We start from the raw sequence: 21295 nt of genomic DNA on the forward strand, positions 1-21295 counted from the left end.
AAAAAAATGCCCATAACTTTTCAAAGTAACTGCTTTCTCCAAGTATCTACCAGGGGAGGCAATTTTACTAGGTCAGAACTTGAAATTGTTCCTGAAGCTTCTTGTTGTATCTTTTGGAATAAAATGCCAGCCATCGAGCCCATTTTGGCAGCTTGGAGCAGTCTTTTTAGGGACACGTGTACATGACCCTGTGCACCCTCCTAGCCCACCACCTGTTGTCTTCTGGAAGCCCCTTCTTCTAAGCTACCACAGCTAAGCAGCCAGGCAAAGGTAGGCAGCGTGTCTCTGTTCCAAGTTGTGCCTGCTCAGTGTGTCAGGTATAGACAGGTGCCTCATATGGAGTGGCATCTGGGTTTCTAGGAACTGGCCTGTCATTAGAAACTTGTGTTTTTGGAAGAAGGATGATTTCATGAACAATGTGCCTTTATACCCAGACTTTAAAATGTGTATATGCTTTTTACATGATTTCATTTTTGTAGTCTCTGTTACTAGAAAGCCATGTACAGTAGATTTTCTTATTTTGGGACCTGAATTAAAAATAGCTAAGTTGAGACAGAGTGGTGATTTCCCAGTAGAGTACATGTACTACCGTGCACTAAGACTTGGGCTCAAGCCCCTTGGTCCCTCCCTGCCTCCAGGGGTGGGAGCTTCACAAGTGGTAGAACAGTACTGAAGGTGTCTCTCTCTTCTTTCTCTCCCACCACTACCTCTGATGCTCTATCAAAAAGGAAAAAAAAGAAAAAAACTGGGAATGGTGGGACCACGTAAGCAATGAGCCTAGCTATAACCCTGGTGGGGTGGGGTGGGGTGGGGTGGGGTGGGGTGGGGTGGGGAGGGGGGGAGGGAAGCAGATTGTTTCTCTGAAGCTCAGTGCCAGATTTGTTAATGAGTAAGAGCTAACAACTAAAATTTGAGCAATGGCCTCATAAAAGCAAAAAAAAAAAAAAAAAAGACTAACAATAATTCTATGAGGTGGTTGAGACTTCGCTCTATAATTCCAAAAGTTCCATAGTTGGTGTTAACTTGAACAACATTGGCTGATATTGGAGGTGAATTCTGTGGTTCCATGTGTGGGGGGGATTGGAGTCCTCAGAAAGCTCTAGAATTACAATGATGAGGATGGGGTGCTGCCTTCTTTGAAAGAGACACCCCTAAGATGCAGGTTGGTTCCTGCATGTGCCAGTGTGCTGCTATTTCCTTGGAGACAGGGCAACCACTTGCGTCTGCTGAATTGGTGACCACCTAGTCTCATGTCCGTCCCCCACAGCAACTTCTCCACTACAGTCAAGGACTAGTTCTGAATGGGCTTGTTGGCTGCCAAAGCTGTACCTAGAGTACACTGATTTTACAGTCTTTGTGAATGCTTGAGTGAAAAGGAAAACATGGTGTTTGGTTGACATTTCATAGTTGGGGTTGGTAATTTCAGCTTCTTTCTCTGCAGAGCTGTGGAGATAACAGGGGGCACCCCTGGGCCTCCATGCAGGAACCATGTTTTCTGGGTACTCTTCTCCTCTATGGTGGACTCTCTCTCTGTCTAGATGGGCTACAAGTCTGAAGCCAGTTAAATGGCCTCTTATAACTGAGAGTCTTGTTAGGTGATTTCTCAACAGAATCCTTGTTCATTGCTGCCCATGAAAGTGGGGCCTCTATCCATGGTGTTCTGGCTGATATGGCAGAGGACAGAATTTTCTGTCTGATGTCTCTCTCTCTCTTTTTTTTTTTTTCTTTTTTACAGTTTTTTTTTTAATAATTTATTTCTTTATTGGGGAATTAATGCTTTACATTCAACAGTAAATACAATAGTTTGTACATGCATAACACTGCCCAGATTCCCATTTAACAATACAACCCCCACTATGTCATTCATCATCTTTCATGGACCTGTATTCTCCCCACCCAACCACCCACCCCAGAGTCTTTTACTTTGGTGTAATACTCCAATTCCATTTCAGGTTCGACTTGTATTTTCTTTTCTAATCTGATGTCTCTTAAGACAGGCCTTACATTAGTAAACTTACATTAGTAAACTAGTAGTGGGAACCCACTACTAGTCATGGAGAGTTGGGATTTCTTCAAACCTTTTCTTAGAACCTGTTTTATAAAATTGTTACATAGCAAGGACTATAACATAGCTTACCTGGTAAGATGTGCTTCTTAACCAGACACCAGACCTTGGATTTGGGTTTGATTCATCACAGATGGTGGAATGGTGCTTCCATCTCCGCCCCCCCCCATCCCCCCACCCCCCTGCACACACACACTCACTTACTCAGTGGGGTCAGGGAAGTGGTTTAGTGGTATCATGTATGTATGAGTCACTGACTGGTACTGTGCTGAAACCAAACAAACAACAACAAAACTTCTAGTCTGGGCCTTTCTGTATGCACGCACACACCCCACTTCAGCTTATTCACCTTATTCACCTCCGTCTATGCAGCCCTCACTTGTCCCATTTACTTATAGCATTTTTGTATGATTTACTCCGCTTATAGCTTACTTGTAGTTTTTGTTCTTGGTTTTTCCTAGTTGTGCTCATGCGAGTTGTGTTCTGGGTTTCAGTTCTGTTTTGATATACCTAGGAGACTGAATCATACCTTGCCTTTACTTCAGAGCAAGTGGCTGCCTGCAAGAAGGGCTATGTTCTCTGACAAGTCTAGCCTCCTGCCTAAGGTGTGCTTGGGTTTTCCACATGTGAGAAAAAAAAAAAAAAAAAGCCCTGATCTGGGGAGGTGTGTGTGCTTGCATGGGGAGCTCCTTGCCTCAAGGGCAGTCTGTGTCTGGGCTTGGGTCTGACAGGGCTTGGCAGGCATGCCCAACAGCAGTGCCTGTCCTATGCCAAGCTGGGGTCTGGGTCAAGCTTGCGCCCCTTCTGAACCTCAGGAGCTTTTCTTCACTAGAGAGGGATTCAGAGGAAGTGGTTGTGTTTTAGTTTATTCTCTTTTCCAGTTACTTTTTAAAAAATATTTTATTTATTTATTAATGAGAGGGATAGAAGAGAGAGAAAGAACCAGACATCACTCTGGTACATGTGCCGCCAGGGATTGAACTCAGGACCTCATGCTTGGGAGACCAACATTTTATCCACTGCACCACCTCCTGGACCACTTCCAGTTACTTTTAAGGAGACCTTCTTCTGGGAAACTAGGGTCCACAGGCAGAAAGCTTGGGAGCCTACGGGGACCAAATGTGCACTACATGGGCTCTGGACTGGAGAGAGGAAGCAGGAAGGGGTGTTAGAAATAGCTCTTCAGGACCTACAGATCATCCATGCATGGTACCCCTATGATGTAGCTCAGGCACTTGGCCACCCACAGACCTAGCAGGTCTGGCTGCTCTGGGTATAATTTTGTTCTTAGGGTGACTTATTGCCCTGTCACTGCAAATACATACTTCTTCTTCTAGTGTTTGCCCTTCTTCCGTAGCCAGTCAACAGCATCAGGTTGAGCCTGATGTAAAGTTTCGAGACCTCCTTTGAATCTGGAGAGGTGGCAGTCGTTGACTATGTGGGTCATAGTCTGTCTGTAGCCGCAGGGGCAGTTCGGGTCGTCTCTGGCTCCCCAGTGATGGAACATAGCGGCTGCGCACCGGCCATGGCCTGTTCGATAGCGATTGAGGAGGAGTCACAGGCATACACACAACATGACAGCAAGGTATACAGACAAGAGTTACCCCTTTAGATAGGTATGCACATGCCAGGGTCAGGGTCTACTTACTGCATGGTTAAAAACTACTGGGTTAGGCCACGATGTTCTGCTGAATTTGAAAAGACTGACTGGAAAGGTGAGCCAGTTGATTACTTCACAGCAGTGCAGGAGCAACTGGAGAGCTACAACTGAGAGCAATCTTGGGATTTCCTTAGGAATCATATCTTATCAATTTTGGCTAGGTCTAGTATCTTGCGACTTTTGCCCCCAAGTTAATATTTTCCACTTGTGGTTCTTCCCTGTTTGTATCCCAGATGACCTTTGTCCCCACACTGTCTCAACTTTTTACTGCCTCAGGCCACTTCAAGGGGACAAGAGTAGTGCTCTTGCTCCTTTATTTGCGTGTGTGCAGGAAGAGAATGGAAAGCAGCTGTCTAGAGAAATGGCAAAACCAGGGAGCTGGTGCAGAGAGAGGGTCCTAGGATGCCGCTTTATTTTCTTATCCAGAGCTGTCCAGTGGAAGTTCCTACCTGAGTCCCAGTGCTACTATTTTTTGTTTTATCAGGTGGGTTATATCCCATTAGCTATCGAGTGACTATGAGAACCTATGTTTACACAGCCTCTTTGTATGACAGTAGGTGACTTGCAGCCCGTGGCATGTTGGGACAAGTTGTTTATTTATTATTGGGTAGAGACAGAGAGATTGAGAAGGGAGGGGAGTTAGAGAATGAGATTAAGACACTTGCAGACCTAATTCACCACTCAGGAAGCTTTCCCCCTGTGGGTGGGGACCACGGGCTTGAACTCAGGTCCTTGTACACTATAATGTGTGTGGTTAGCCAGGTGTGCCCCTTATTTATTTATTTATTTATTTATTTATTTATTTATTTATTTATTTTTGCTTTAGTCTATTCATGTTGAGTAGTGGGGAGAGCTGGCTAGATCTCCCCAATATTAGTTAATGCAGGATCTTGTATAGCAGTTTGAGGCTGTGGTTTCTTTGGGGAAGTTTGTTCCTGAATAGTACATGTAATTTAACTGGAGAGGTGGACAATTTTGTTTTTAAATGTAATTTACAGAACAGTGGATTGAGGATGATCTCATTTTTGGCTAAAAAAATGTACCACAGCATTATACTGAAGAACACGGAGAGCTTGGGATTTGGTTTTAGTTTTTCTTTCATTGTCAGCACTAATTCCTTTCTTTCTTTCTTTCTTTCTTTCTTTCTTTCTTTCTTTCTTTCTTTCTTTCTTTCTTTCTTATTTTCCCTTTTGTTGCCCTCTTTTTTTTTTTTTTTTAAATTGATGTAGTTATTTTTGTTGGAGCCAAATGACTATAGAGCAAAGGATTGGGGGATGAGAGAATTTGATTGTGTCTTGAATTTGCAGTTCACATTGAATTGTATTTTAGTAACTGATCTAATAGCTTTTTTTCTTTTCTTTTCTTGTGCCAGGTTTTATCTGTTACTCTTTTAAAAATCTCATTTTAGGGGGCTGGGTGGTAACGCAGCGGGTTAAGCACATATGGCACAACGTGTGAGCACCAGTGTACCAATCCTAGTTTGAGCCCCAGCTCCCCACTTGCAGGGGGTTGCTTCGCAAGTGGTGAAGCAAGTCTGCAGCTGTCTATCCTTGTCTCCTTCTCTCTGTCTTCCCTTCCCCTCTTGATTTTTCTCTGTGCTATCCAACAACAACAGCATCAATGGGAACAACAACAGTAGTGACAACGAGGGCAACAAAATGGGGGAAAATGGCCCTCAGGAGCAGTGGATTCATTAGTGCAGGCACAGAGCCCTAGCAATAGTCCTGGAGACAAAAAAACAAACAAACAAACAAAAAAAACCCAAAACCCAAAAACTCATTTTTGACTAAATTCAGACTTAGAGGTAGAAGCTCTCAAGGAAGACAGCCTCCGTTGTTTTGCAATCTGTTCCTAACGTTTTTCTTTGGCCTCTTTCATTTCTCTTGGCCAAAAGTTTAGCTTATTCTGCAGCCTCTTCCTTGTTTTTCTTAGTGCATTGTTTCTCCAGAGCAATGCAGTGATTGATGTTTGTGTTGCAGAACACGTGGAGTAACAAGACCTGGTTCTTGGGAGCTTTGGTTCTAGTTTTTTTTTTTAACCTTCTTTGTTCAGTGGCTTTCTCACAGCTTACTGGCGGACATCATCTCCTTTCGAAAGATTGAAAAGTTTGCAAATACTGCTAGCTTCTTTGGGCCCCAGGCAACAAGACACAGTAGCATCAGTGAGTCTAGGAATATCCTTTTCTTCCCCCCCCCCCCCCCCCTTTTTTTTTACAATGACCAAGTTGAGGACGCTCAAATTGGCATTCATATTGCAACCCTGAACAGACTTGCGCTTTGTTTCACCAGTCCTCCTTGTCTGTAACAGGAATGCCCCTTACTCAGCAGAAGGCGGACATGACCATGGGTTGGGACACCCTGCTTCATGGGGAAACCCTGCTTGTCGTTCCCACCACTGATTCGGACCACATAGCCCTTCCATTCTTCACCCAGAGCATCAGCGGCAACTTCTGTCACCATATGCTTCTCATAGAAGTTGCGAAACTTGCACTAATCGTCCACTTCAATGAGTTTCTGGCAGCTAGTGGCTGGGAAGGAGATATTCACCTTCATGTTGAAGCAGCCGACCGCCTCCAAGGCGCTACGACAAAAAGGATCTAAATAGCCTTTAAAGTAACTCAGTGCTATGAAAATTGAAAACTCAGACAAAAAGATGGTATTTGACATAGCACAGTTGAATAGCTTGCTTTGTGTGTGTCAGTTTGTTTGCCAACAAGGTTATTGCTGGGGCTTAATGCCTCCATAACTCCTGTGTTCCTAGTGACTTATTTTTTCCTGTTTTCGTTTGGCTTTGATGGAGGGAAGGATAGAGAAGGAGGAGAGACACCTTGCAGTACTGTTTCACCATTTGTTAAGCTTCTCACCATAGGTAAGGATGGGGTTTGGGGACTTGAACCTGGGTCATTGCTCATATTAACATGTACACTCTACCAGGTATGCCACCACCTGGCCTCTTTATTTTTACAGAGTGATATTTAAAAAATTATTTTTAATTTTATTTTTTTATATTTGTTTTCCCTTTTGTTGCCCTTGTTTTTTATTGTTGTAGTTATTATTGATGTCATCATTGTTAGGACAGAGAGATGGAGAGAGGAGGGGGAGAGGAAGAGATACCTGCAGACCTGCTTCACCACCTGTGAAGCAACTCCCCCTGCAGATGGGGAGCCGGGGGCTTGAATCGGAATCCATACGCTGGTCCTTGTGCCGGTCCTTGTGCTTTGCACCACGTGTGCTTAACCCGCTGCACTACCGCCCGACTCCCATAGAGTAGTATTTTAAAAAATTTGTTTTTAAGGTTTATTTATTAATGAGAGGGAGAGGAAAGGGTAGAAAACAACAGAGTATCACTCTGATACATGCACAGTCTGAGTCAAATTTGTTGGCTTGCTCTCATGCTCGAGGGTCCAGCACTTTATCCACTGTGTCACCTTTTGAGCCACTGCTTATTTATAATTGTATTTTTCATTTCTTGGTCAGGCTATGACTAAGATAAACAATTCTTTGTAGATTTTATGGAAACCATTATATGGTTCCAGGTGCAACAGAGACTGAAGCCACAGATTTATTTTAATTCTGAAGCCACTAGCCTTAATGTTCGTTTCAGGGGTTTCAGGAATGGAACACTTGCACCTCATGAGGGTCCCTGTATCTTTCCTGCTTCTGATCCTAATGTCTGGGCCCAGTAACGCTGACCATACACTTAGACCTGAATTGAAGGCACAGCTTGTAGAAGACTTGGCTCAAAGGGCTTAAACAGAGGACTTGCACCGGGGTTACTGTTCTCAGAAGTCTAATCTGTCCCCCCAATTCCCCTGTTTATGGGTGAAAAGTTCACTAGACACTTTGACACACACATGCATATACATTGATAGCTTCTTCCTCTTGAATCTGGGCCTCTAGAGGACAAGTATTTTGTGGAATGAGAATTTAAAGGTTTGCATTCTAACAAGTACATTGGCAGGGGCTCAGTGTGGGAGCCAGCTGAGGATATAAGTCTATTAGAGGCCTATTTATGGAACTTGAGCTGGGTGGCAGTTTTGGGGATTCCTCTTTGTGCTGCTGACTGTCAAGAGCCATTCATCCAGGTTCCAGGTTTGGATAAAGCTTCTGCCCTGCCAGACAACAGTGCTTCTAGATACCCCTAGCTTCTGCTATCTAGCCCTAGCTGAGGGCTTGTGCTCACTTGGAACTCACACTGTTCAGGTGCCAGCACTGCAGACATTGAACAGATCTGGCAGGCGTGCATATTTCCTTTTCTTCCTCCCAGGAGGAAGGCACACTGACAAGGCCTGGAATCCCCAGGACTGGCCCCCAGTGTGTTGTTACCCATACTGTTCCCCATTCTTCCCATCTTCCATTTCCACTAGGCAGGCCTGTTTCATCTTGCTGCTTGTGTTGGAAATCATGCCACTCTTTGTAAATTTCTCATTCCATGACTCGGAAGTCATGGAACTGGTTTTAGAAACTGGAAAGCTGACTATAATTTGATGTTTTATTGAAGACCAAGGTGGAGATTTCCATGTTGTGAGAAACTCTGGCTTCTGTAGGCAGCAATAACAGAAGACTGTGGCTTATGCTGGCCTCTCTAGGTGTCTTGATTCTTCAGAATCCTATGTTCTGGTTGGCTTGGTGATTTCCATTCTGTCAGTGCCTGGTCTGGGGACCTGGTTACTCACAGCAACCAAGAGTGTCCATGCATCCTTTTGCAGCCCACACAGGCGGTTTTGCAAATCCTTCCTGCTGTCTTCAGTTTTAATGGTCCAGGCTTTAACTGTGCCTTGTGAGGTGGGCCACATAATATTTTAGGAATAGAATCTTTCCTCCCTTCCCCCTAACCCTAGTGACAGTCACATAAGGAAAGACTGTCTCATATTTGCAGTTTCTCCCCAGCATTCTGCTCCTTCTAATCTTCTCCAGAAATCAAACTCTCACTACCATTGTTGTTGTCTCAGATTCCTTCCAAATAAATCTATGTTCTGTTGGTTTTTGTCTTTCAATAAGGCACATGTGTGCACATGACTGTGCACATGCAGGGTATCTCCTGACTGTGTGGTGACCTTCCTTCTTGAGGAATCTGCTTTCGTCTTGTTGGTGACTGGAGTCTCATAGAGAGGACACCTGCAGGCTCAAAACTCTACCTGACTCAGGGTGAAAAGAGTTAAAAATGGCATCATCACTTGCAACCAGGGTGCCAAAAATAACATCTTTTCACAGCAAGTTTCTTGATGGAAAGAAGGAGTTTTTTATATACCCATTTATATTTGGACCTGAATTGAAGCTTGAGCAGTTTGGAGATGCAGAAAATAGAGTGTTTGGTGAATAAAGATGAAGGTGTATGTTGTTGAGAATAGAGGATTAGAAACTGTGAAATCTTAAGTTTCTGCAGAAGGTTATTCTATTTTTTTTGTTTTTTCCATATTTTCAAAATGTTTAGTTTAATCTTAACATTTCTTAGGAAACTATGAAAGCAGTCAGAACTTTATAAATAGAGCTGTCACATTGCCATTTGCCCTCTACCCTCCGGCCCAATTCTTGAATCTTGGAAACGTGTGGTGTGGCTTTTATACACCTTACCATAACCACTTCTCTGGCTCTAATGTCCCTAGAGGCAAATAAAGAAGGCACATGTTGAGAACAGGGGTCCACATGTTGATATAGGGGTCCACATGTGTCTCTGGTTTCTTGACTTGCTTGCTGTGTCTGGAGCTTCTTCCAGCTATGCTGGTCCTAGCCCCACTGGAGGCACTCAAGCCCCCTTAAGACATAGTGAGACCCTGTTCATTGTTCACACAGAATGTGAGCTATTTTATTTGTAATATCTTTGAAATTTTTATTTTGCCTTATAGAAACTGATGAAAGAACAGTGATAGATGTTCATATGACTTTAAAACTGAGTTAACAACGGCGTTGTTGGATAGGACAGAGAGAAATGGAGAGAGGGAGAGAAAGAGAGACACCTGCAGAGCTGCTTCACCGCCTGTGAAGCGACTCCCCTGCAGGTGGGGAGCTGGGGGCTGGAACCCGGATCCTCACGCCGGTCCTTGTGCTTTGCGCCACCTGCGCTTAACCCCCTGTGCTACTGCCCGACTCTTGGCGATGCCTTTTTTTTTTTAAGTTAGCAATTATTTATTTATTTATTTATTTATTTATTTATTTATTTAACCAGAGCACTGCTCAGTTCAGGTTTATGGTGGTGCAGGGGTTGAACCTGTGAACTTGACTTGAAGTCTCTGGTTTGAAAGTCTCTTTGCATAACCATTATGCTATCTACCCCTGCCTGCGGCGATGGTTTTTAACTATGGGCCAGGCCTGTGGCATGTGGGGACTGGGGTTTAGGGGTGGTTCCCTGGAGAGATTTGGAGGGAATGACTGTAGAAGTGAGATGCAGTGCTCAGCCCAGAGTGCTATTTTCTGTGGGGTGGTTATGGGGGTCAGTTTTCAATGTCATGATCAAGAATTGGGAGGAAAGAAGGGAGAGGAAAGGAAAGTATGGGGACATTTCTGTGGTCAAGATGATAGATTTTCACATTTATAAAAATCACTTTATATGTGCAAATATACATGTGAATCACGCAGTTCTTGAAACTGGGATTTTTTAAATTTTTTGCTTCCAAGGTTATCGCTGGGGCTCAGTGCCAGCACTACAAATCCACTGCTCCTGGAGACCATCTTTTTTTCCATTGTTGTTGCTGCTGCTGCTATTGTTGGATAGGACAGAGAGAAATTAAGAGAGGAGATGGAAAAAGATAAGACACCTGCAGACCTGTTTCACCACTTGTGAAGCACTGCACCCTAATCCACTGTCTACCCACCCCTCTAGTCCCCCACAGATGGGGAGCTGGGCTCTCGAACTGGGATCCTTGTGCTGATCCTTTCGCTTCACACTATGTGTGCTTAGCTTGGTGTCTACTACCCGGCCCCTTGAAACTGGGATTTTTAAAAAAATATTTTATTTATTTTATTTTTGAGAGAGTTGCAGAGAGAAAGACACAGAGGAACACCAGAGCACTGCTCAGCTCTGGCTTATTGTGGTGGTAGTGGTGGTGGTCGTGGTGGTGGTGGTGGTGGTGGGGGAGTTGTACTTGGGACTTTGGAGCCTCAGGCATGAGAGTCTCTTTGCATAACCACTGTGCTGTCTACCCCCACCTGAAACTGGGATTTTTAATTCTAATCTTTTTCCATTAATTGCTCCAGTGAATTTGCTCGAGATGTGTTTTTATTACCTAAATTGAAATGATGTGAGTGACCCTTTCTCATTTGGGAGGCCTGTCTAGGTGGCTCAGTCTGTTCATTCCATACACTGGCTGACTCAGACCATCAAGTTCATTCCTTTCACTGAAGCTTGTTCTAGAAGGCAGCTTCAGAGCAGGCATGCCACTTAGTACCTATTTCTGGGTGTGTTGCAGAGACGAACTTTCCTGTCTGTGTAGAACGAGAAGTATAATGGGCTAGAGATTGACTCTCCTGCTTACTAGGGTACTTCCTCAGTGTTGAGAGTTAACTAGTGCTCTCCTTCCTGTCTAGGATTCTTGAGTCTGTTTCCCTCACCCATTTAGAACTTTGCTGGAAACTTTTACAAACTGTCAGTCTCGTGCTTGTAGAGGATAGGCTTTATGCCCCAGGCAGATTCTCTTCCTTTCATGTTGTCAGTGTTGCAGAGCACTGCTGCTCTGGAGGACCTGGTTCCCACCTCCCCTTGTGCCTTTGACCTTTTACCTGGGTGCTGAGGGAATGCATACAGTCCTGGAGTAGCCTGATGGTGCTGAGAACTATTTGGGTTGGGCAGAGATTCCCCTTGCCCTCTCTCACCCTAACTGGAAAGAAACGATGCTGTGTCAGGGGCACCCCAGTCTGGTACAGAGCAAGCCCCACCAGGTGTAAACTTGACTTTGGGCATTGTTACATTTCTTTGTTTTGGGATATGCTCAGCTTGGGGTCTGATTTACCAGCTTTGCATGTGACCTGTGCTTTTTTGCAGTTAGCGTTTGTGAGAGAACTTGGGGTGGAAATGAAAGTCAGTTTGTCCAAAGCTGTGTGAACAGCCACCACTTTTATTCCAGCAGAGCATATCTCTTGCTGCCCCCAAGGCACTTTGTTTCCCAGGAAATTTAGTCCTTGCAACTGGCAGTGTCAACACCAAGTGCACGTTTCTGGAAAGAAGCTAAGAGGGGCTCAGGACCTGGAGGGACCATATAGACCATCCTGTATTTAGGCAGCTCAGGAGTGGGACCTGACCACTAAGTATGGTGACCTGGGTCACATCTCAAATATGTGTCGGTCCTAGGTAGCTAGCTAGCTATACTCAGCTTGGGAGTTCAGGGCACAGAATTGTATTAAAGGCACAACTCTGTCTCCTGACCCGTCTACATTTAGTGGAAGAATTTGCAAAAAAAAAAAAAAAAAAAAGTCTCTAATCAGATGGCAGAGCCTTTGGTAACTTTACTGACTACATGACATTCAAAGGCTTTGGAGAACCTGCTTGCAAAACTAATCTGGGTCCAGCAAGTGGCTGGGTCATGGCTCCCTGGGCTGGGCACTGGTTCTTCTTCCCCACATAGTGATTTTAGACTTGAGATTCAGGCTGGCTATGAGCCTTCTGGGGGCTGTACTATGGCCTTCAGTCCCTCTGGAAACTTCTGCATGTATGCCCCACTCCTACTTGGCACTTCCTCAAAGCTGCCATAGAGACCTGTGTTGGTGTCACAGAGTGCAAGAGTCCTGGCACCAAGAAGCAAGAGTCATGCTCCTCCATAGCACACACAGCAACTATCAGGAAGGAAGAAAAATCTGTTTCACCACTTCCAGAGCTACAGAGTCTTCTCATTACACCTAATAGAAATGTTGTTCCTTGGACACTTGAGCCCTCTCGATCCCAGGCTTCTGGTCCACTTTTGCTGAGGTCATCTGTGGGAGCCTAGTTCCACACACTATTTGTTCCCCTCCTTGAGAAAGGGAGGAAGCTAGAGATAAAGGGGGAGGGAGGGAGGGAGGGATGGCTTGTTTCTGTTTCTTTTCCCCAGATACAGATAGGTATGCAGTTAATAGAGGTTAAGACCAGGGCACTTGTGTTGACTTCTGTTAGTGATATTTCACAGTGCTTAAAGCATTAACTGTACCTCTCATTGTGTATACACCTTCTATCTATCATCATCCCCACCCCTTTTAATCGCCACTAGGGTTATTGTTGGAGCTCAGTGCCTGCACAGCTCCACTACTCATGATAGCCACCCGCACCACCCACCCCCAATTTTTTCCCCCTTCTCCAAGATAAAGGAGAGGCAGTGAAGCACAGCGTTACTTCTCATGAATCTTCCCCTGCTCCCCTGCAGTTGCTCCTGTGTGGTGGTCTGGGGCTCAGGCCAGATCCTCATGCATGCATCTCCCCCCAAATATTTTGGTGAGGGTCGGGCAGTAGCACAACGAGTTAGGCACACATGGCGCAAAGTGCAAGGACCGGTGTAAAGACCCCATTTCGAGCCCCCGGCTCCCCACCTGTAGGGAAGTTGCTTCACAGGTGGTGAAGCAGGTCTGCAGGTGTCTGTCTGTCTCTCCCCCTCTCTGTCTTCCCCATCTCTCTCCATTTCTCTCTGTCCTGTCCAACAATGAACAACATCAATAACAATAATAACCACAACAAGGCTACAACAACAAGGACAACAAAAGGGGGAAAAATGGCCTCCAGGAGCAGTAGATTCATGGTGCAGGCAGTGAGCCCCAGCAATAACCCTGGAGGATATATATATGTCAATACTGGTCCTTCACTACTCTGGACTGTTTTCAGATGGAAAGAAACCAGTATGGAAGCAAGAAGGTAGCAGGAAATCTCTTGCTTTGAGTTACTGTTACCTCCTCCCTTCTTTCTTACCGGGGTTATTGCTGGGACTCAGTGCCTATGCGATGAATTCATCACCACTCTTAGTGGATATATATATGCATATATAGTAGAGACAGAGAAATTGAGAGGGAAAGGGGAGACAGAGAAAGACAGCTGTAGCACTGCTTCACCACTTGTGAAGCTTGCCCTCCCTGCAGGTGGGGGGGACCAAGGATTTGAACTTGGGCCCTTGGTACATGGTAATGTATGAGCTGTACTGGGTGTGTCACTAGCCTGGCCCTTGAGTTACTGTTTCAGATCTTACTGGTTTTTTTAAAAATATATTAATTTTATTTATTTATTCCCTTTTGTTGCCCTTGTTGTTTTATTGTTGTAGTTATTATTGTTGTTGTCGTTGGATAGGACAGAGAGAAATGGAGAGAGGAGGGGAAGACAGAGAGGAGGAGAGAAAGATAGACACCTGCAGACCTGCTTCACCGCCTGTGAAGCGACTCCCCTGCAGGTGGGGAGCCGGGGTTCGAACTGGGATCCTTATGCCGCTCCTTGTGCTTTGCGCCACCTGCGCTTAACCCTCTGCGCTACAGCCCGACTCCCATCTTACTGGTTTTTAAGGGTGTAGGAGGTGGTACTGTGATTAGAACAGTGAGCTTGCAGACATGAAGTCCTAAGTTTGATCTCATATGCTAGAGTGATACTCTGGTCTCTGTCTCTGTGTGTGTGTGTGTGTGTGTGTGTGTGTGTGTGTACACACACATTATAATATATAACTTGTCAAAAACGGGTTACTGGAGAGATGACTCAACTGGTAGAGTACTAGGCTTACATGCTTGAGGTTCCTGGTTCAATATCTAGTACCTAGCACCCATGTACTAGAGCATGCCCTTGGGCCTCTTGGAGATGATAACTATGGTGTAAAATGGGGCTGTTTGCCTTCAGTGTGGAGATGTTGTGCCATGTGGTGCACCCCCCCATCTCTCTCTCTCTCTCTCTCTCTCTCTCTCTCTCTCTCACACACACACACACACACACACACACACACACACACACACACACACACACACTCTGTAACTCTTGCTACTAGACTGACTTTAGGGGTCTTGGCATAGAGGAGAGTTTCCTGAGACTCCCTAGAAGCAGGTGGACTCTTCTGACAGGTGAAGGAGGGGAGGGACCATGTCCCTGGAATGGGGCTGCAGGTAGCACCCTGCCCAGGCTGCACTTGGAAAGGGAGGTCACATCTTGCTTCCTTGGATACCTCTGCCCTGTGTAGGTGGGGAGGGCAACCTTCAGCAAGACTACTCTCCCCACCTGAGAAGTCCACACCAGCACAACGAGACATTTGGGGTGTATTACGTGCCAGGCACCAGACATGTGGAGACACATACAGGTCTACTCACCACTGGCACAGGTGACTGAGAGGCTAAGAAGGCCCAGGGAGGAATTTAGACCATACCCTTGCTTGGCCCCAGGCCATAGCTGGCACCACAGCCTGGGTTGGCACAACAGATTGCTCGCTAAAGGTGGTCTTCTATCTGTAAAGAGTCTTTACAGCAACAGAATCTGCAGAGGCCAGAGGGGTCAGTTCTCCTGGTGTTGTGCCCACAGAGCTCACCCTTAGGAATTCAGGGACGCTGTCCTAGTAAGTGTTGTACTTTCACCCAAAGAACTTCTCAGTACCTTGTGGCAGGTGCTTGAGAAGGCAGCAGACTTAAGCGTCCATATCTGGAATATATGATAAGTGGGCTATGGATGATAAGTATGTGTTACTATCTGCTGGAACCCAAGATTTCTAAGGTTTCATGTGTGAATGTTTTGTGTGCACCACCTCCCCCCAAGCATTATGATTACTCAAACTTCCCTCTGACCAAGTCTGTCAGTCACTTCAAGAATTCAGTTCTCTAAGCAACCAACAAAGTTATCAGTGGTCATGCTATTCAAAGAACTAAATCAACATCTGCTTGGAAGGGCCTGCAATGGTGTTTAGAGTAAGGAGGGTGTAGTGGGGAGGAGCTTGGTGTTGATTATTTTCACTTCCAGACTTTTTTTTTTTTTTTTTTTAAACCAGAGCACTGCTCAGCTCTGGCTTATGGTGGTGTTGGGGATTGAACCTAGGACCTTTGGTATCTCAGGCATGAAAGGCATTTTGCATAACCATTATGCTGTCTCCCCAGCACACTCATTATTTTTTAAGAGAGTTTTCACATCATCCTCCACAAGTTTGGAAAGTAGCTAGGAATGTGATTGATGTGGTATTATTCATGTTGAATTATATATACCAAAGGGTTTCTCAAGGGCTCAACATTTATAAGTTATAAGCATTGTGAGTTTAACAAGGAGACTACATGACATTTGTTTTTAATGTGTGGGCACCTCCCCTCTCCCATGTCATTGTGAGTGCTGGGAGCATCACAGACAGGTACAAGGGCTTTGAGGCTGAACATCACTCTTGGTGTCTGTTTGTTTTTTCCTTATTTACTTATTTATTTTTATTAGATAGGACAGAGAGAAATTGAGAGGGAGGGGAAGATAGAGAGGGGGAGGGAAAGACAGTTGCAGACCTGCTTCACCACTTGTGAAGTGACCCCCCCCCCCCTTTTTTTTTCTTTTGCCACCAGGCTTATCACCAGGGCTTGGTGCCAGCACTACAAGTCCACCACTCCCAATGTCTGTTTTTTCCTCCCCACCCCCACTGTTTTATTTGATAGGACAGAGAGAAATTGAGAGGGGATGGAGGGGATAGGGAGACAGAAAGATATGCACCTACAGACCTGCTTCACTACCTGTGAAACATCCATGCAGCTGGGGAGCAGGGGCTTGAACCTAGGTCTTCATGCATAGTAATGTGTAGTGTGCTCAGCTGGGTGTGCCACCACTCAGCCCCCTTCACCATTTTTTTTTAAATAATTTTTTTTTTTTTGCCTCCAGGGTTATTGCTGGGGCTCGGTGCCTGCACTACAAATCCACTGCTCCTGGAGGCTATTTTTCCCATTTTGTTGTCCTTATTGTTGTGCTTGTTGTAGTTGTTATTGTTGTCATAGCTGTTGTTGTTGTTGTTACTGTTGGATAGCACAGAGAGAAATGGAGAGAGGAGGGGAAGACAGAGGGGGGGAGAGAAAATAGACACCTGCAGACCTGCTTCACCGCTTGCGAAGCAACCTCCTGCAGGTGGGGAGCTGGGGGCTCGAACCGGGATCCTAACGCCCGGTCCTTGCACTTTGCACCACCTGCGCTTAACCTGCAGTGTTACTGCCCGGCTCCGACCATTTTTTTTTTTTTTTTTTTTTAAGATTTATTAATGATAGAGCCAGGCATGACGCTGACACACTCAATACTGGAAATTAAACTTGGGACCTTATGCTTTTAAGTCCAATGTTCCAGCCACTTCTCCTGGGCCACTCTTGGTGCCATTTTAAGGGCCAGATAGAATGGGGAACATTAGAAAGAAAGGTAGGTCTAGATAGCCAACAACTTGTTTGGCTTTATATGTTAGCTTTCTTTTCAGCCACCAGGTTCTAGATGCTACCATGATGACAACCAGACTTCCCTGGTCAGACAACCCCACCAATGTGTCCTGGAGCTGATTCCCCAGAGTCCTGTCCCACTAGGGAAAGAGAGAGGCAGGCTGGGAGTATGGATCGACCTGTCAATGTCCATGTTCAGCGGGGAAGCAATTACAGAAGCCACACCTTCCACCTTCTGCATCCCACAATGATCTTGGGTTCATACTCCCAGAGGGATAAAGAATAGAAAAGCTATCAGGGGAGGGGATGGGATACAGAGTTCTGGTGGTGGGAATTGTGTGGAGTTGTACCCCTTTTATTCTATGGTTTTGTCGGTGTTTTTTCAGTGTTTCCTTTTTAGAAATAAATAAATAAATAAAGGTAGGTCTTGAAAATGGCTGGGTTATGATTAAAGGAAGCTTCTTATCCTGCACACTGTCAGCATATCAGAGGAGCTCTTGCCCTGAATAACACGTGTGCAACCACCCCAAAACTTCAGGCACAGAACAGCAATGATATTTTCTCATGATCTTCTGTGGTTGTGAAGCAGGTCTGCTGTTCATGCCTGGGGTTGCTCATAGGCTGGAGGGAGGGGCAGTGGGGTGGTTTGGCCCAGTTTCTCCTGCTCTAGCCTGGGCGTCCCCAGAGGCTTATTTTTCAATCTATTGTGCGGGTATGAGAAAGATTCTCATTCTCTCTCTCTCTGTGTGTGTGTGTTGAGCTAGGATTGGTAAAGAAATTGCATCTAAATTTAACAGACTGAGAAGAAAATGGTTTTTTTTTTGGTTTGTTTCTGACATAGAACTATGAACTATCATTTTCCATTAAAACCTGCACATTTCTTACTAAAACTTATTAATCTGGGGGTGGGGTGGGGATGTTTTCAAATAAGCACTGAGAGATGTACTTTGCTAACTGGGATGTAGGTTATATTTATTGAGTATCCTGCTCCTTTCAGCTTCACTTGTTAGCTGCACATTGGAGAATTGCTTTCTAAGTCTCTTCTGTTGAACATTGCCCTGGTGTTGCCACACTGAGCCTGTTTGCATTTAAATGTTTCCCTGATGATACTGGGCTCTCAGATTTTTACCATAGCCGAGGAAAACACTAGTTCCTGTTTGTGAGCTGTAACTGTGGGATGAGTAAGGTGGAGGGAGCCCTCCATGTCACAGTTGAGTCAGGATGGAGCTGGATCCAGATTTCCATCAGATTGAGGATTTACCAGTGCTCAAAGGAATTTTGCAGGTAATTCTGCTGGAGGTAGCAGTGGGGGAAGAGTGAGAGGGCTGAGGTCTTAATATCATAGAACTTCAGTCATTAAGGAAAAACAGGCCTAGGGAAAGGCAAGGTCCAGAGAGACTGCCAAGGACTGAGTTCTGACTATGCAGCCAAAAAGGGAGAAGGTACTGTAGCAGTATGGTCAGGGGTTCCATTGCTCTTGGGTGCCAACCAGTGATGCAAATGGTGAAGAGCTTTGTATAGCCCCAAACTACCATAGCACTGGGCTACAAGGCCAGACACTAGGTTGTTCAAGGGTGCTTTTTGGTTTGTGTCTCACCTTGACAATCGAGATGGTCTTTACCCAAGAGCCTTCTTGCTGGTTCAGATCCTTCTGTCAATTTTCTATAACCCCCAGAAGAGATGGGGTGGCCAAAGCTGGTGACTATGTGCTGGTTATATTCCTCTTGTGTCTTGAGAGCAGTCTTCCTAGAATGCTTTCCTGCCATTTGTAGAAGTTAATTTTGAAAGTGCCAGCCTTAGCTGCTGAACTTAGGCCTTTAATCTTCAAAATGTTTTAAAGTTCAAAATATGTAATTTTTCCATATTTCATCACATACAACTTAAACACCATTCACATAACCATAAATCATTTACCAAGTAACATTTCCCAGCTTATTAAAATACTTAATGCTAATTTTGGTGTCATGACACTTTGTTTTGTGGGGTCTCTTTTTTAAAAAGGATGTGTATGTTTGTGTTTTAAATATTTTTATTTATTTAGGATGGGGAGACAGGGAGAAGTTGAGAGAGACGGATACTGAGACCTGCATCACTGCTTTGCTGTTCATGAAGCTTTTCCCCTTCAGGTGGGTGCTGGGGGCTTAAACCTGGGTCTTTGAGCACGATAATGTGTGTGCTCAACCAGGTATGCCGCTGGGTGTGTGTGTGTGTGTGTGTGTGTGTGTGTGTGTGTGTGTGTGTGTGTGTGTGTGTGTGTGTGTGTGTGTGTGTGTGTTTGTGTTTACATACCAGAGTGGTGAATGCAGTTCTGTCTCTGCTTCACCTAGAATGTAGCAGACCACACTGCCAACATCGCACAGGGAATGGGGGTGGGTGAGAGGGCCTCTGAAATCACATTCCACTGCAGGTTAGTGTGGAGAGGCAGACATCAGTTTGTGTGGGGGTGTGGGAGCTGAAATGCGATGCTTTGATTGGGGCTGGCAGCCAGACTGGGGGTGGGGGGATGGGCGGCTAACCAGAACTGCCAAGACTGCCTGGCCAGGGCTCTCTGAGGCCAGTGGAAGTCAGCTTCTCTCTTTGCCACATCAGGAATCTCTTAAGTGTCCACAGCAGTGGAATTGTTTGAAAAGTGCCTCCTGTAGTACTGTTTGGTTTCACTTGATTGCATCTATCATTTGTCTGTGGCAGCATTATTATGTTAAAGAGTGACCCTGTTGTACATATTGTGTTTCTTGGGAACAATCCTTACTTGTATTTTTTCCTTTTCTCCCTTCTTTTCTTTATTTTTTTAAATGCAGGACCAGAAAGCAAACCCAGGACTTTGTGCATGCTGATACTGCTCATGCATTTGATCCTGGCAGGAACTCCTGCAACAGCTCCATTTCTCAGGGTCACCATTGATGCCCACTTGGCTGGGAGCAAGCCAGAGGGTTGGGGTCCACTGTGTACCCTCCCCTCTCTCCATTCTGGTTTAAAGGTTGTCAGACAGCACTACACATAGCTGCATCTGTTCACCTGAAAGGTTAATATTTAGAGGGTCTTGATTTTTTTTTTTCATAGGCAGGAATTTTTATTTAAAAATTAGCAAGCAGTACCATTACCACCAACCATAAACCACATCGATAAAGTAGCCATTCAATACAGCCAGACACATAAGACAGTAAAAAGGAACTATTTCAACTATTTTTCCTAGAAAAGGTGATAAGTATGATGTATACAGACAGGAAGAAACCTAAAAGATTTTGTTCAATAGCCTCAGGCCAGGGTCTTGATTTTTATTTACTGTGAGAGAAACAGTGAACATCAGAGTACTGACATACATTTACTGACATACATTTAGCATAAATTGGTGTCAAAGGATGGAATCTGGAGCCTCAGGTATGCAAGTTGCTAATGCATTGAGTTATCTCCTGGTGATTTTACTTTGCAGTTTCTTGTTTGTTTGTTTTAAAAAAATATTTATTCCTTTTTGTTGCCCTTGTTGTTTTATTGTTGTGATTATTATTGTTGTTGTTGATGTCATCGTTGTTGGATAAGACAGAGAGAAATCGAGAGAGGAGGGGAAGACAGACATCTGCAAGCCTGCTTCACTGCCTGTGAAGTGACTCCCCTGCAGGTGGGGAGCCGGGGGCTCAAACTGGGATCCTTACACTGGTCCTTGCGCTTTGCGCCACCTGCGCCTAACCCGCTGTGCTACTTTTCTTTTTCTCTCCCTCCCTCCTCCCTCCCTCTTTCTTTCTTTCTTTCTTTCTTTCTTTCTTTCTTTCTTTCTTTCTTTCTTTCTTTCTTTCTTTCTTTCTGCATTCTAGTGAATCTTCATGTTGTTTTCTCTCTCTCTCTCTCTCTGATATACACACTGCACTTGAAACTCTTTAGGGCCCATCTTTTTTTGAGCCCCCACCCACATACACCTTTGGGTTTTTTTTTTTTTTTTTTTTTTTGGAGAAAAGGGCCCTGCCTCCCAAGGAACTAGGAGAGAGGAGCTTGCCACCTCTTCCTCTCAGTCTTTATAGAAAAAACTACTGGTAGATTAGTCATATCTGACTGCTTCGGCAGTTCTTTCTAGAAATAGCAAGGGGCTGCCTGGGATGTATTTGGTATTGCTCCTGACAGTGGGGTCCTGGAGGGGTCCTGGATACAGGAAACTGCTTGACTCCAACCATGCTGTCCACCCTGCATTCTGCTATTTCCAGAGAGTGTCTAATAATTACCTTTCTTAGAGTCATCCCTTTAAAAATTCACAGTAAGGGGGCTGGGTGGTGGCCCACCAGGTTG

The 21295-nt window shown here is 45.0% G+C and overlaps 1 protein-coding gene and 1 pseudogene across 6 annotated transcripts in view; one reads left to right on the forward strand and one right to left on the reverse strand.

The window, feature by feature from the left end:
* The window catches only part of ANKRD11 (ankyrin repeat domain containing 11), a 99931-nt gene that overhangs the window by 25233 nt on the left and 53403 nt on the right, over window positions 1-21295 (forward strand). The gene's annotated exons all lie outside the window — the stretch shown is intronic.
* LOC103120811 (small ribosomal subunit protein eS6-like) lies at window positions 4170-6300 on the reverse strand (annotated as a pseudogene).

The sequence above is a fragment of the Erinaceus europaeus genome, chromosome 2 (assembly GCF_950295315.1).
Source record: "Erinaceus europaeus chromosome 2, mEriEur2.1, whole genome shotgun sequence".
Classification (NCBI taxonomy): domain Eukaryota; kingdom Metazoa; phylum Chordata; class Mammalia; order Eulipotyphla; family Erinaceidae; genus Erinaceus; species Erinaceus europaeus.